The following is a 14359-nucleotide window of genomic DNA, read 5'->3' on the forward strand; positions in this document are numbered from 1 at the left end:
AGCCAGCAACAGAGCAAGAAGAGGATGAACATGAGGACCCTCCTTCAGTTGTTTTAACATTCCCAGCCAGCAGCTCTACTACTGAAACTGCAAATTCTGTATAGGTTACCGGAAGGCAGGACTTGTAAATGAGATGGCATTAGGCACAACTAGGCTGCAGCACGAGTAGGGGAGGGTTTACTTCAGGTACCAGCCCCTCGGTGGGCAAGGTTCCAGATAAATCTGGCTACAGAGAGCTTCAATGGAGGACCCTACAGGAGAAGGCCAATGTGTATGTACAATAACTTCCTGCTGGCAAGCCTGCGAGTAAGGTTTAGGAGTATGGAGAACCCCAACAACAACCCTACACAGGCTTTATGCAGAATCTGGAGCCTATCCTCAGCACCCAGAAGCGTTGGACAATACAGTGTGTCTGGTGACAGTGTCTCAGCTTCCATTGGAGCACAAGGAGAAGGCACACAATGAATGAGTCTCGCAGTGGAAGTTGAGAAGTTTACCTAACAAACAGAGTTTGCTGTCACGTGAACTCAGACAGCTGCCTTCAGTGTTGAACATTCCAATGTTCAAAGGGGCTTGCAAGGGTTAATAGAAGTTTACAAGTTGTTTACTGGGGTTTCTCATGTACTATTCCAGTTGGGCAGTGGGTGACAATGTCTCTGTGAGGCTGGAAACTGCTGACATCTCACTGGGATGCTTCCAGCTCAGATTACTGCCACCGACGGTGAGATGGCGTGACCTGAAGTCAGAGCTGTTTGGCTGCAGAGTTGTTTCCTGGCCGAATCCTGCAAGGTCATCTGCAGTCTCCTCTACCACTAGTCAGCAGCCTTCCACCAGCCATGGTTTAGGCACTGGGTTAGCACTGTTCAGGAGCACAGAAATGGCAGAGACGCAATGGTAATTAGTTGACATTTGTATGGTATTTGATAGGGTTTGATTCATAAAATTTGATTTGGAATGATGATATTTTGTTGACTTTTGATTTGACATTGTATTCAACCAAATGCCGTGACAGCCACAAACAATGAAAGTTGAGGTATGACCTATTCCGAAATGGAAAACAGAATTTGTATTTAATGTTGCTGAATTTGGACATGTTAGTCACAGACAGCCTGGCCAAAAGAGACTGCCTAGACTCTTTCTTTTCCTCCTTCTCTTTCTCCTTCTCCTGCTCCTCAGTTATAGGTGATGACAAAAGCTGAGCACAGCTGACTGCGAGGTTGTTCAGTAAAAAGCAGATCACCGTTAATCTTGGGACCCACTTTGCCAATCAGTTCAGGGCTCATCCAGAGGGGTCCAACCAACACAATTCTTGTTTCAGCCTTCAGTGACCTGCTTTTTCCAATTTGCCTGACAGCACGGCATTCATGCTGTCCACATGCATGTGTTGTGTACCAGAGAAAAAAGCCATGCATTTAACAGATAGCCCTCATCCATTGGGCACCCCCGGTTTATTGTGGTTGCTGAAATATAGATTACACAGTGGACTGCTCAGAATGAACACATCATTATTGCTGCCAGAGTTCTATACTCCCTGCATATTGCAATTGTTGTGGCGACACTCCACATGGAGAGGAATTCCTTTCACATTTCTGAGTTGATATGTAGTGACCACTTATCAATGTGAATGCTGTTGATGGCACACTGGCCTGTGAGTAACCTGCCAGTGTCACTGGGGCCCTGACGAATATCTCGACCTGAAATGCTGAACTGTCCCTTTTTTCAGATGCTGATAGACCTGCAGTGCATTTCCACTCTTTTCTATATGCAGATTTCTTCTTTTAGCTCAGTGTTGGCAACCAGCATTATCTGTCAGAAATGCCTTATTGATGATGCAAATGGGTAAACACACATATCTTGCATTTCATTCAAAGAATGTTATAAGGAATGTTGTTGGTGGTGTAAAAACATAACTGACTTCTGCTTCTAATATTCTTCCTTTAACAATGTAGTGCACCATTCATGTTGTACAACTCATGTTGAAAATGGCCATTGTCATTATTATGGTAAAGTATTTCCTAATGCAAATATGGATTAACAAATCCACAGTAATCTTATTTCTACGTTCTGTGGTTGAGTCTCATTCGTAATTGCTTATATGAGAAGTATGTTACACTGCATGTCAATTAACAAATCCCCATCTATTAACTATTATGATTGCCCAGTAGGAATATGATTTAAAACTCAATGCAGAGTTTTGGATGAAATCCTGTCATTAATGTTTTAATTATGCTGAGGTTAGTCTAAAACAGTTCTGCTGTAATATACACTACAACCTTCCATCATAAAATCCTTTTAGTGGTTTTGGATCTCCTGCCTGCTAGATGCCCACATCCCACTCACTAGTGCTTCATAATGTTAAAATTAAACTCAATTAATATAAGAAAACAAAAAGGACAGACAGGGAAACAGAACAATGTCAGGAATGATGACATCTTATGCATGATTGAATTGTTTGCTTCGGTTGGACCATGGTCTAATGGAAATTACTTTTCTTTAAGTTAACGTTTTAAGTAAATTATTTGGAGTACCCATTGATTAAATGTAAAGGCTAATGGAACTTGTAATGAGTATTGTCATTACAAAAGTGTGATTTACTTCTGCTTCCATTTGAAAGAGGCCTTCTGTAGAAACAATAATTAAAACAAATGGAAATTATGTCAAATAGATTCCAAAATAAAAGGATAACAACACTGATTTACAAATGTCCAGTATTGATTGAAGTAGTTGATTGTGTTGTAAGGATGAAGATTAAAGTAAATTCAATGTTTTTTTTCTACTCAGTTCAATAGCATACATTCTGAATTAGGATAACCTTAATGATGAAATATTTTCACAGCTTCTTGCAGTTTCTAACTATACACAGATGACTTTAGTCTCCGACTTCATAATATAAGCAATGCAAAAAATAACACAGGAAAGCATCTGAACAGGAAAATTTGGTGAAGGTTAGTTTTGTCTATTGTGCAACTTCAATATGGGTTCCCTGAGTCCTCCTGTGTTTTTGAGGCTGTCACTGGTTCCATTTTCATTTACCAGATGGAGGACTAGTTTTTTCTCTTCTCACATTGGAAGGTTAGCATTGAATACATGTCCCCAACAACCCCTGTGGTGACCCACTGTAGTCTGTGTCATGAGGGTGCTCCCACACTAGAGCAGCAGCCATGAAGTCTCTGGGTTTACTTTACCTACGCACATGGAGAAATATAAGGTGCATGCAGCTTCTATGATGTGCATAAGAGGGAAAAGACTCAGAAGAACAAATGTGAGTCTCTAACACAGAGATAGGAGAATCCATAATGGGGCTAAAGAAACGCAGAGAAGTTAAACAAATGCTTTTTTTGTGCATCTTTATCGAAGAAATCTTAAAAATAAATCCCAGAAATACTGGAGGAGAAAAAGTTCAATGCAAATGAGGAAACAGAGAAGTTGATATTAGTAAGAAAAAACTTGAGAGAAATTAATGAATTGGAAAACTGATAAATCCCAAGGACCTGATGATGATTGATAGCCCAGAGTTTTCAAAGAGGCAGTGGATGCTCTGGTTATGACATTTTATATATCCTGGAATGTTTACTGCAGGCTGAAGGAATAGTCTTGGAGGTTAGACTAATCTTAACCCCGCTATTAATTTAAGAGGGTGAAAGAAAACAAGGGACTACAGATCTATTACTCTGACATCAATCATTGGCAAAATGCTGGAAGCTGTAATGATTGATGTGATACCAGATACTAAAAAAAAATGATTGAGCAGGGTCAAAATTGATTTTTGAAAGGGAAACCATGTTTAACTAATCTATTAGAATCCTGTGAAGATGTATTTAGTGGAGTAGAAGAGAGGGAACCAGTAGCTGGGGTGTATTTGGATTTTCAGAAGGCTTTTGATAAGGACCTACAGGAGATTGGTGAATAAGGTTCAGGCACATGATGGAGATAACATACTAGCATCAATTGAGAGTTGATTAACAAATAGAAAACAAAGAATAAATGGGTCCTTCTCAGGTTGGCCAGCTGTGATTAGTGGGGAACTACAGCTAAACTGGGCCACAATTATTCACAATCTCCTTCAATGATTTAAGCTGGGAGACCAAATGAAGCACTTCCAAAGTGGGAATGTGGGTAGTGATGAGGATGCAAAGAGGCTTCTGGAGGATAGAGGCTGGGTGAGTGAGTGGGCAATAACAAGGCACACAGAGTACAGTATGGAAAAATACGAGGTTAACCACTTCAGTAGAAAAACCAAAATCCTGAGTGTTTTCTAAATAGTGAGGGACTGGGAAATGTTAATGTTCATAGGGACTTGGGTGCCCTTGTACACAAGCTGCTGAAAGTTAATACATTGTGCAGTAGGTGATTGTGAAAGTAATGTCACATGAAGAGCGAGATCACCGAGAACCCAAATGCAGAACACCAGAATAAGACTGGAGTCAGGATGCTTCCTTGGTATCAAGCACAGAATAATGAACCAAAGGAATTTTGCCTCAGGACTCTGAGACAGAGTCCCGACACAGAAACAGGGCTTTCTAGGAGAAACCACAAAACCAGAACTGCTTGAAAGTAAATAACTTTAAGCAGCCAGGAGACAAAGTATACCCAAAGATAGACCAAATAATCTGGCCACCGGTGTTTGTGCAACCAGGGTTCTTATACTAGTCTCCTGATGGAACTCAGGTGTGTGTCATTAGGCAATTAGTAGTGCATGGAAACCATGTGTTGCACAACACGACACCATTAATGGGGATAAGGGGTAGAATCGAGAACCAGCACTTGGAACCATGACAAGTAAATGGTATGTTAGCTTTTATTGCAAGAGGAATGTCATTAGAAGTGTAATGGTGCCTTAGTATAATTACATAGGGCCTTGGTGGGATCATATTTAGGGTACTGTGTACAACTTTCACCTCTTTACCTTAAAAGGTTATACTTGCTATAGAGGAATGCAATGAAGATTCACTAGATTAGTTCCTGGGATGGCAGGTCAGTCGTATGTGGAAGAATTAATTAAGCTGGGCATGGTAGCATAGCAGTTAGCGTAATGCTATTACAGTGCCAGCAACCGGGGTTAAATTCCGGCCACTGTCTGTAAGAAGTTTGTATGTTCTCCCTGTGACTGCGTGGGTTTCCTCCGGGTGCTCTGGTTTCCTCCCACATTCCAAAGACGTATGGGTTAGGAAGTTGTAGGCATGCTATGTTGGCACTGGAAGCATAGCGACACTTGTGGACTGCCCCCAGAACACTCTACGCAAAAGATGTGTTTCACTGTGTGTTTCAATGTACATGTGAATAATGAAGATATCTTACCTTATCTTCTATTCTCTTGAGTTTAACCATAAGGTTAGTGACGTCACTGAAATGTACAAAATTCTTAGAGGGTTCAACAAGGTAGATATGGAAAGAGATATTTCCCTTGGCGAAGGAATCATGAAGCAGAGATTAGAACTCAAAGGGTTCACCATTTAGGACTGAAATGAGAAGACATTTCTTCATAGGAGGTGGTAAATCTTTGGAATTCACTCCCCGGAGGGCTGTGGAAATTCAACGATCAATTATATTCAAATCACAGATTGACAGATTTCTGGATGTTAGCGGAGTCAAAGGGAGTGGCAATAGGACAGGGAAACGGCACTGAGTGGTAGATCAGCCATGACTTTGTGGGATGGCAGAGCAGGGTCGAGGGGCTGAATAACCTACTCCTACTCCTGTTAGTTATGCTCTTAAGCTATAGTTAAGGAAGAATCTCTGTGCCTGAAGTGATTGACGATTTTAATGCAGCTTCCACTACCTTTAGCAGATGTGCTTGCCTTTGCCCACTTCTCATGGGGTTGGCCACTCACCCACAGGGGTAGCATTACAGGAGTCGATATGATGTTGCACCATGAGGTGTCCCTGTCATGGAGGATGAGCACCTGATGTAGTTATGGAAAATGCAGACCACCAGATATTACCTCCACTGCAGCATGGGTCTGATGGTGGTGCAGCAGTTAAATTGTCAGACTGGTAATCCAGATCCCTGGACTAACATTCCAGAGACTTGAGTTCAAATCCCTCACACAGCTGTGGAATTTAAATTCAGTTAATCATCTGGTACTTTTTAAAACACTAGCAATGATACTGCTTAACCCATCTGGTTCATTGATGTCCCTTGGTAGGGTGGGTGGGGGAGAGGAGAGGAGAGGGGAGGGGAGGGGAGGCTGAGGAGGAATCTGCTATCATTAACAATGTGGCTAACTCTTAAACATTCCCTGAAATGGCTGGGCAAGAAACTTGGTTTAAGGACAACTGGGGAAGGGCAATGAAAGCTGGCCTGTTTGGTGATGCTGAAAAATGAATATAACAAAGTACAGATCTTGTTAGAATCTCAGGCACCCTGGATAAGAGGAGGGTGCCTTACTGAAGAGGGTCTGACTGAAGGAATACAGAATTACCTGTAAGAGGGAGATACCCTCCCTAACTGCTCCAAAGGCCAGCTCATTTTGAATGTCACCTCTTCTGTCTGCATTCTAACATCATGCTCCCCAGAGTTGTAGTCTACCTCACAGTGAAATGCTCCATTGGTGCACTGGGGAGGTAGTTGGCTCCACATGCTGGGCTGAAGGGTCATGAGACTGCATCTCTGCTGTAGGCCGGCTTGCTCAAGGATGGTTTGGTGCTGCTTTTTCCAATCTCTCACAACAGGGTGGAGCTCTAACTTGTGTTGCTGAGATGCTGCAATCTCTCAGGTAGGTTCATCATTATTTTATTAGACCCTGGATCTGTGAGCTCAGTAATCAGCAGCACAGCAGTTTAATGGCAGCTATCAGATCCCAAAGATATTGCAGCTCACCATTCTCCGTGGCCTGGGAGATTACATTACTTAGTACATTCCATACTATCCTCTCCTGCTTCTAGAGTTGTAGTCTATACCTTCCACTGAGGCAAAGGTAGTGATCGGAAGCTACATGCTTATAGCTGGGCAAGCAGTTCTGCAGTAGTTATGGTGGGAGACAAGCAATTCAGATGCTTCGCCCATTTATTTGGAGAAAATCTGGTCAAAACTGAAATCCTGAAGTTTTGAGGGAAACAAAGGGCTGCAGGTGCTGGAATCTAGATGAAAAACACAATGATGCTGGAGGAATTCAGCAGGCCAGGCAGCATCTGTGGAGAAAAGTGGGTGGTCAACATTTCAGGTCAGGACCCTTCTTCAGGACTGAAGATAGGAAAAGGGGAAGCCTGATATATAGGAGGGAAAAGCAGAGCAGTGACAGGTGGACAAAAGAGGGGAGGCGGGGTGGGCACAAGGTGGTGATAGGTAGATGCAGGTAAAAGATAGTACTAAGCATAGTGATCTGCTCTCCCCTCCTCCCCCACATCTGCCTAACACTATCTCAAAACATTGACCGCCTGCTTTTCTCCATGGATGCTGCCTGGCCTGCTGAGTTCCTCCAGCATCATCGTGTTTGTCATTCTGAAGTTTTGATTTTATTTTAGAAGCTGATAATTGTAAAAGTGACCATTGAGCTATTTGAAAACCCAAATGGTTCACACATGACGAAAGTCTGCACCAACTTGGTAAACATGTATTGTGAAGACAAGCAGTAATGTTGTTTGAATGAAGTGAAAGCATTTTTCCTCCCTCACCTGTTTGTCCCTGGTCTACTGCAGGCTGAGGTTTATTTTTAGAAGTTGCAGTAATGTTTCCAGGCATCTTGGCTCCTTAGTATAAAACCTCTTACACCAATGACCATGCTAATGAGCATGAAAATGAGCAGATCCAGGTCTCCACAAAAGTCAGACTATTCTTAAACGTGCAGTAGAGCCATACTATGAAATTGACACCCCTTAAACTTGGTTCAGATTAGTAGAACTGGGAATAATAACTTTAAGTCCAAAGCATGTGACCTTGCACAATGATCCTAAAAAAATGTTTGGTAGAACGTGGTAACTTGTTTGTTAGGATGATAATCTCAGTTGGAAGGGATCCAAACTGAACAAATTGTTTCATTTGAACTAGATCTGAACTTCATAAAAGGCAAACAAAGCTCCTACTTTGAATTTGCTGTTGACTTTTGATTTAGTTCTTAGGCTTAAGCATTAGACACATGTTTTTCTTTCATTGGACAGAATATTAAGGTGTATAAAACTGCAATTGTAAAAATCAGACCTTGGCAGAACTTGAACAGCTGGGAACTTTCGCACAACACACACATCCATTGCAGGTCCCAAGTGTTTTTTGGTGTCAGTGAATTAACCTATCAATGGTGAGAGTTGAAGATTTGCCAAACATTGGACAGGAGCAAGGTTTAAAACCCTAAAATGGGAAAGAAAATCAGTCAGGATGTAAAGCACGTTGCTGAATCATTATTGCCTGTCTTCCTCTGTTGCAGTTTATCAGTTTCACTCCCAGTGAAACGTATCTAAGTAAATATATTGGAAATGATTCACTTAATAATTAAATTAAAAATAATATTTAAACAATAGATTTTAAACATTGTGTTAAGGATATTCCAAATATTACCACATCCCACTGTTCTAACTTCTGATAGTGTAAGCTCATTTACTCATATTTTCTCATAACATAGAGGCCATTTCGCCCATCAACTCTATACTGGGTCCCATTAGTCCTGTTCTCCCACTTATCTCCTTGTAACCCATTCTCTCTCAACTTTCCATCATCTCCCCTAATTCTTCTATCATCCATATACACAAGGGGCAATTTACAGGTGCCAATTAACTTACTTACCAGAACATCATTCGGAAATGGGAGGAAACCAAAGCACCTAAGAGGAACTCATGCAGTCACGGGGAGAAAGTGCAAACTCCACGCAGAAAGCACCAGAAGTTAGGTTTACTTGCTGGCCCCAACTGATGTTCAGCTTCATTGGAGGAAAACAATGCTTTCATTGTAAAACAAAAATACTTCTATTAACACTGTTGAACTTTTTTTCTAATATATTGAAAGTTGGCAGTGCCTTTGACATTAATAAATTTACCTGTTGTTTGGTGGGGGTATTTTGCAGATTGGATGTAGTAAATCTCCATGCTTGATCTGTAAAGTGAGCATGGGATAATGGGAATCTAAGCTGAATCAGTAAATATTTATGTGGCTATTTCAATAAACATGGGGTCAGAAATTCCTTGGCTTTTGAAGCAGGAATCCAGGATAATGACTATGGTGCTTTAGGGCCAATAATTCTATCAAGAAACAAATTTGTGTTGATTGATTTCCAACATTTCCAATCAGCATTTCCAATATTAACCTTAGATCTCAAAGATTTTGAGATTTTAAAATCTTTGAGATTCAATTATCTCAAAGGTTTCCAGACTTCTCTTTATAAATGAAGGTAGGTACCAATCGGAAGGATTATCCTGCAGTCTGTAGGTATTTAAGATCAATTTTCTAGACGTGTTCCGAGCAGTACAGGAGAAAAGTCATTGGGTTTAAGATAAATGGTATTTTTTTTTTCATTTTTTTTGAACACTTGTTTGTTAGTAATGAAAATATTGGAGAAAAATGGCTGCGTTACCAGATGAGTTGGTTGGAAGTAACAGATCATGTGGTGAAATCTGTAGAATAATGACTAACCTGAATTGTAAACTTGAGGGACATGTGATAGGGTTTATAGGCAAGAATTAACTTTAGTATGCATTTTAAAATGAAGCTGAAGTCCAAAACAAACAATCTCATCAGAATATACCTAAATGAGTGACCTGTTTGTTCAGGGCAGGAGGTTGTCTGCTTATTAGCTTTCCTATCTGCAAAACGCAGTTCAAGGAAGTCTTGGTTTGGGTTTGAGATGTTTTACATTTCTATGTTTTTTGTTTCCCAATCAACATGAAGTCACCTGTTTTGGGGATCCTCACCATCACAGAAAATTCCCCTGAATGTCTTACAGGTGGAACCGCAATACAGGCCAATACATGTGTGAACAGCAAAAGAGCATGCATTAGACAGAGCAACGTGAAATCATAACCGATGGTCAGATCAAGGTCTTCTAGTCCTGTCACATCTGGTCATGAATGGTAGTAGTCAATTAGTCAGTTAATGAGAATAAGAGGCTCCTGGAATATTCTTATTCCCAGTGATAACAAAACCCAGCATATGAGTGTCAAAGACAGGTTAAAGTATTTGCAACCATTTTCAGACAGAAATGTTGAATTGATGACTGATCTTGACTTCCTCTGAGATCCCCGCTATACAGAAACTTGCCTTCAACTGACTCATTCACTCCACATGATAGAAAGGAATACCTGAATTCCACAAAGGTTATGGGACCAGCCAATGCCCCAACTGTAATGCCCCAATCTGCACTCCAGAACTAGCTGCACCTCTAGCCAAGCTATCCTAATATAGTTACAACATAGAAATCTACCCAACAGTGTCAGGAATCAGAAATCAAGTTTATTATCACTGTCTTATATGTCATGAAATTTGTTGTTTTGAAGCAGCAGTACAGGGCAAAGACATAAAAAAAACTATTAATTCCAAAAATAAATAAATAGTGCAAAAAAAAAGGAACAATGAAGTAGTGTTCATGAGTTCAGTGTGGGGAATTGCCCGGGTACCTTATGTTCACAAAAGACAAAATAGATCTAATCTGGCAAATTACAGCCCAATCATCTACTCCGAACCATATGCAAAGTCATGGAAGTTGTCATCCACAGTGCTGTTAAGCAACACTTACTCAGCAATGACCTGCTTTTTGACATCCAATTTGGGTTTTATTACAGTCATTTGGGTCCAGACCTCATCACAGCTTTGCTGAATTCCAGAAGTGTGGTGAGGGTGACTAACTTTGACATCAAGGCAGCATTTGACCAAATGTGGCATCATGGAATTCTGGTAAAACTGAAGTCAATATGCATCAAGGATAAAAGACTCCAGTGATTAGAGTTGTACACAATGGAAGATGGTTGTCATTGTTGGAGGTTGATCATCCCAGTTTCAAGGCAATACTACAGGAGATCCTCAGGGTAAAGTCCTTGGCTCTACCATCTTCATCCACTTCCTAAATAACCATACTGTTATCACTCAATAACCATGCTGCTATCGTTAGATCAGAAGTGGGGATGGTCACTGATAAGACCACAATGTTCAATTCCATTCACAATCCCTGAGCAAATGAAACAGATCATGTCCGCATGCGGTTGTGGGTTATGTGGCACCACACTCATACCACAGAAGAGCCTTACATCAGTAGTAGGGAAGTTATTGCTACAAATTCTAAGAGGTAGGATTTACATTCACTTGTAAAGGCAGAGGCTGATTAGGGGGGATCAGCATGGTTTGTGCAAGGGAAATCATGTCTCCCAAATCTGACTGAGTTTTTTGAGGTCACTTTCAAAATTGATGAAGGATGGGTGATAGACAATGTATATATGGACTTTAGTTGACAAGCTCCCATGTGGTAGGCTGGTCCAGAAGGTTAAGGTACAAGGGATCCAAGCCATTATGGTAAACTGGATCCAAAATTGGCTTGGTGATGGGAGACAGAGGGTAGTGGTGGAGGGTTGCTTTTTTGACTGGAAATCTGTAACCAGTGGGGTACCACAGGGATCAGTGCTGGGACCTTTGTTGTTTGTCAAATATATAAATGACTTGAATGAGAATATAAGTGATCTGATTAGTAAGTTTGCTGGGGATACAAAAATTGGTGGATTTGCAGATAGTGAAGAAGGTTTCTTAAGGCTACAGAGGGACATAGATCAGCTGGAAAGTTGGGCGGAGCAGTGGCAGATGGAATTTAATCCAGACAAGTGTGAGGTAATGCACTGGGGCATCAAATACTGGCAGAACATATAGAGTAAATGATAAGGACCTTAGGAGTGTAGGAGTGTTGATACAGGTATAGAGGCACATTGGGGTGCAAGTTCATAATTGCCTGAAAATGGCGACACATGGGGTAGTGAAGAAGTCACTTAGCCTGCTTACCCACATAGGCCGAGCTATTGAGTATAAGAGTTGGGAAGTCATGTTGCAGCTGCATAAAACATTGGTTTGACTGCACTTGGGGTATTGTGTACAGTTCTGGTTACCACACTACAGGAAGGTAGCAGAAAGAGTGCAGAGGAAATTCACCAGGATGTTGCCTGGAATGAGGGGCTTTAGTTACAAGGAGAGACTGGATAGGCTGGGTTTGTTCTCACTGGAGCAGAGGCGGCTGAGGGGTAACTTTATAGAGGTTTCTACGATTATGAGGACCATAGACTAGATAGTCAGAGTCTTTTTTCCAGGGTAGCAGAGTCTAAAACTAGAGAGCACAGGTTTAGGGTGAGAGTGGAGGAATTTAAAGGATATCAGTGGGGTATGTTTTTTCACACAGAGGGTGCCGGTTATATGGAATGAGCTGCCAGAGGAGATGGTACTGGGAGATACAATTATGAGGTTTAAAAGACATTAGGAAGAGAGTGGAGGGATTTGGGACTAATACAGACATATGGAATTAGCGTGGTTAGGCATCATGGTTGGCATGAATGAGTTGAGCCAAAGGGTCTGCTTCTGAGCTGTAGAGCTCTATGACTGTGATTTACAAGGTACAAGTCAGGATTGTGATTAACTACTTTGCTTGCTCAGATGAATGTAGCTCCAACAGCTCTCGAGAAGCTTGATATCATCTGGGACACAGTAGCCCAATCTAATTCCCTTCATCACCAACACACTGTGGCTGCAGTGTGTACTCTCTACAACATGGACTGCAGTTACTCACCCAGGTCCCTCCAAAAGCACTTCACAAACCTGTGACCCTTACTTCCAAGAAGGGCAGAGACTTCAGGAGCATGATAATACAACTATCCACGGTGAAATCTCTTACTGGTAAACTCATATCGCTGACATTGCCCATTTAATCCATTTGATTTAACCCATTTGCACTGATTACAGTAGCCACTTCCTTACTGGTGAGCCATTCTGACCTCTACCAGCCTACTTTCACCTCTGCCATCACCTGCATGTTGTCCTCCAAGTCACACACTATACTGACTTGGATATATATTACCAATCCTTCATGGTCACCAGGTTTAAATCATGCTACTCCCTCTGCATTTCCCCTGTGAGACTACCTTCACCAGAAGGACAGCAGCAGCTCTGGAAGATGGTTCCTCCTCATCTTAGCATGTGGAATTAGGGATGGGCAATAAATGCTGGCCAGGTACCAAAACTTTAACTAATTTATTTCAAATTTTACTTTAATTTATCATGATGTTCCTCATCTCACTTTCAAAATTTTAAATCACCAGTATCTTTGGTTTTGTTAAACAATTGTGCAATAATCATCTTAATTATTTCCTGCTACATTCCAATTTTTATGATTGGTAGCTTTCAAAACAAAATTCATTAAGTTGCTACATTTCCAATTGCTTATTCATTGCTCAGTGACAATTACTGATTGAATCAAGTTGTTTTTGATACATTCATGTTTAGTTAATAGTTGCAGAAAAACCAACACAACTAGTTACCTTACAGTGTTATGTTTTCACGTTTGATATTTTCAGATATAGTGTCCTTGTGTCTTTGGTAAATCTATTCTTTTCTCGAATCAGAAAGATCCTAAATTTCCTGTTCAGAATGGTTAAAAAATTATGGTTTTGGTACTTGGCCACATTTCATTTCTAAGGAGGTGCATTATCTGAAAAAGTGGTGGGTACCCACACTTGTCATAGTACAATATATGCACCAACCCTGTTAGTCCACTGAAGTTATTGAGCAGTCTCCTCTGAGAAGAAAGTATGGTTGAGCTATAAAGAACAACAAAGATGTTGATTTCACTGTGGCCTTACTATAATGTGCAGTATGGAAAAGTCTACTAGTATTGGTCTCTGAATTGTGAAAGAAGATAAGAAGTACTGCCATGGAACCAATGGATGGAAATTATATCATCCCAATTCCTGACAGTTTAGTGGACTTACAATTGTCAATATTTCAATATGAGTACTCAGGGACCACTAAGTTCAACATTAAAATGCTTTCTGTATTCTAAGATCTAATTAACAACAACTGGACCTTATTACATTTGGGGAGTAAGTGGAGATAATTGAAAAGTGAGTAATGAACTACAGCTCAGGCCACACTCATATGGAAAAAATTTAACAAATCTCTTGTGTCTACAGAGATACTGGAAAGTGCAAGATCACACTGTGAAATGAGAGTCTAAAAATGGTAAAATCTGATCCCTGGTTGAATCCATGGTTCACAAAAGCAACTCAGGTCTGTGGTATTTAAATATATCAAATTCTCAAATATGAAAGAAACCAGGAAAGATATTCTTCACAGTTACACTTCTAGCCCATAGTTATGAGTCTACAGAGTCTTCCCTGTGAATCCTTGCAAAGGTGACTCTTAAAATAAGTCAAATTTTTTAATGGTCAGAAAAATAATATTTTGTAAGAT

This window comes from Pristis pectinata, chromosome 9 (genome assembly GCF_009764475.1).
Source record: "Pristis pectinata isolate sPriPec2 chromosome 9, sPriPec2.1.pri, whole genome shotgun sequence".
Lineage (NCBI taxonomy): Eukaryota > Metazoa > Chordata > Chondrichthyes > Rhinopristiformes > Pristidae > Pristis > Pristis pectinata.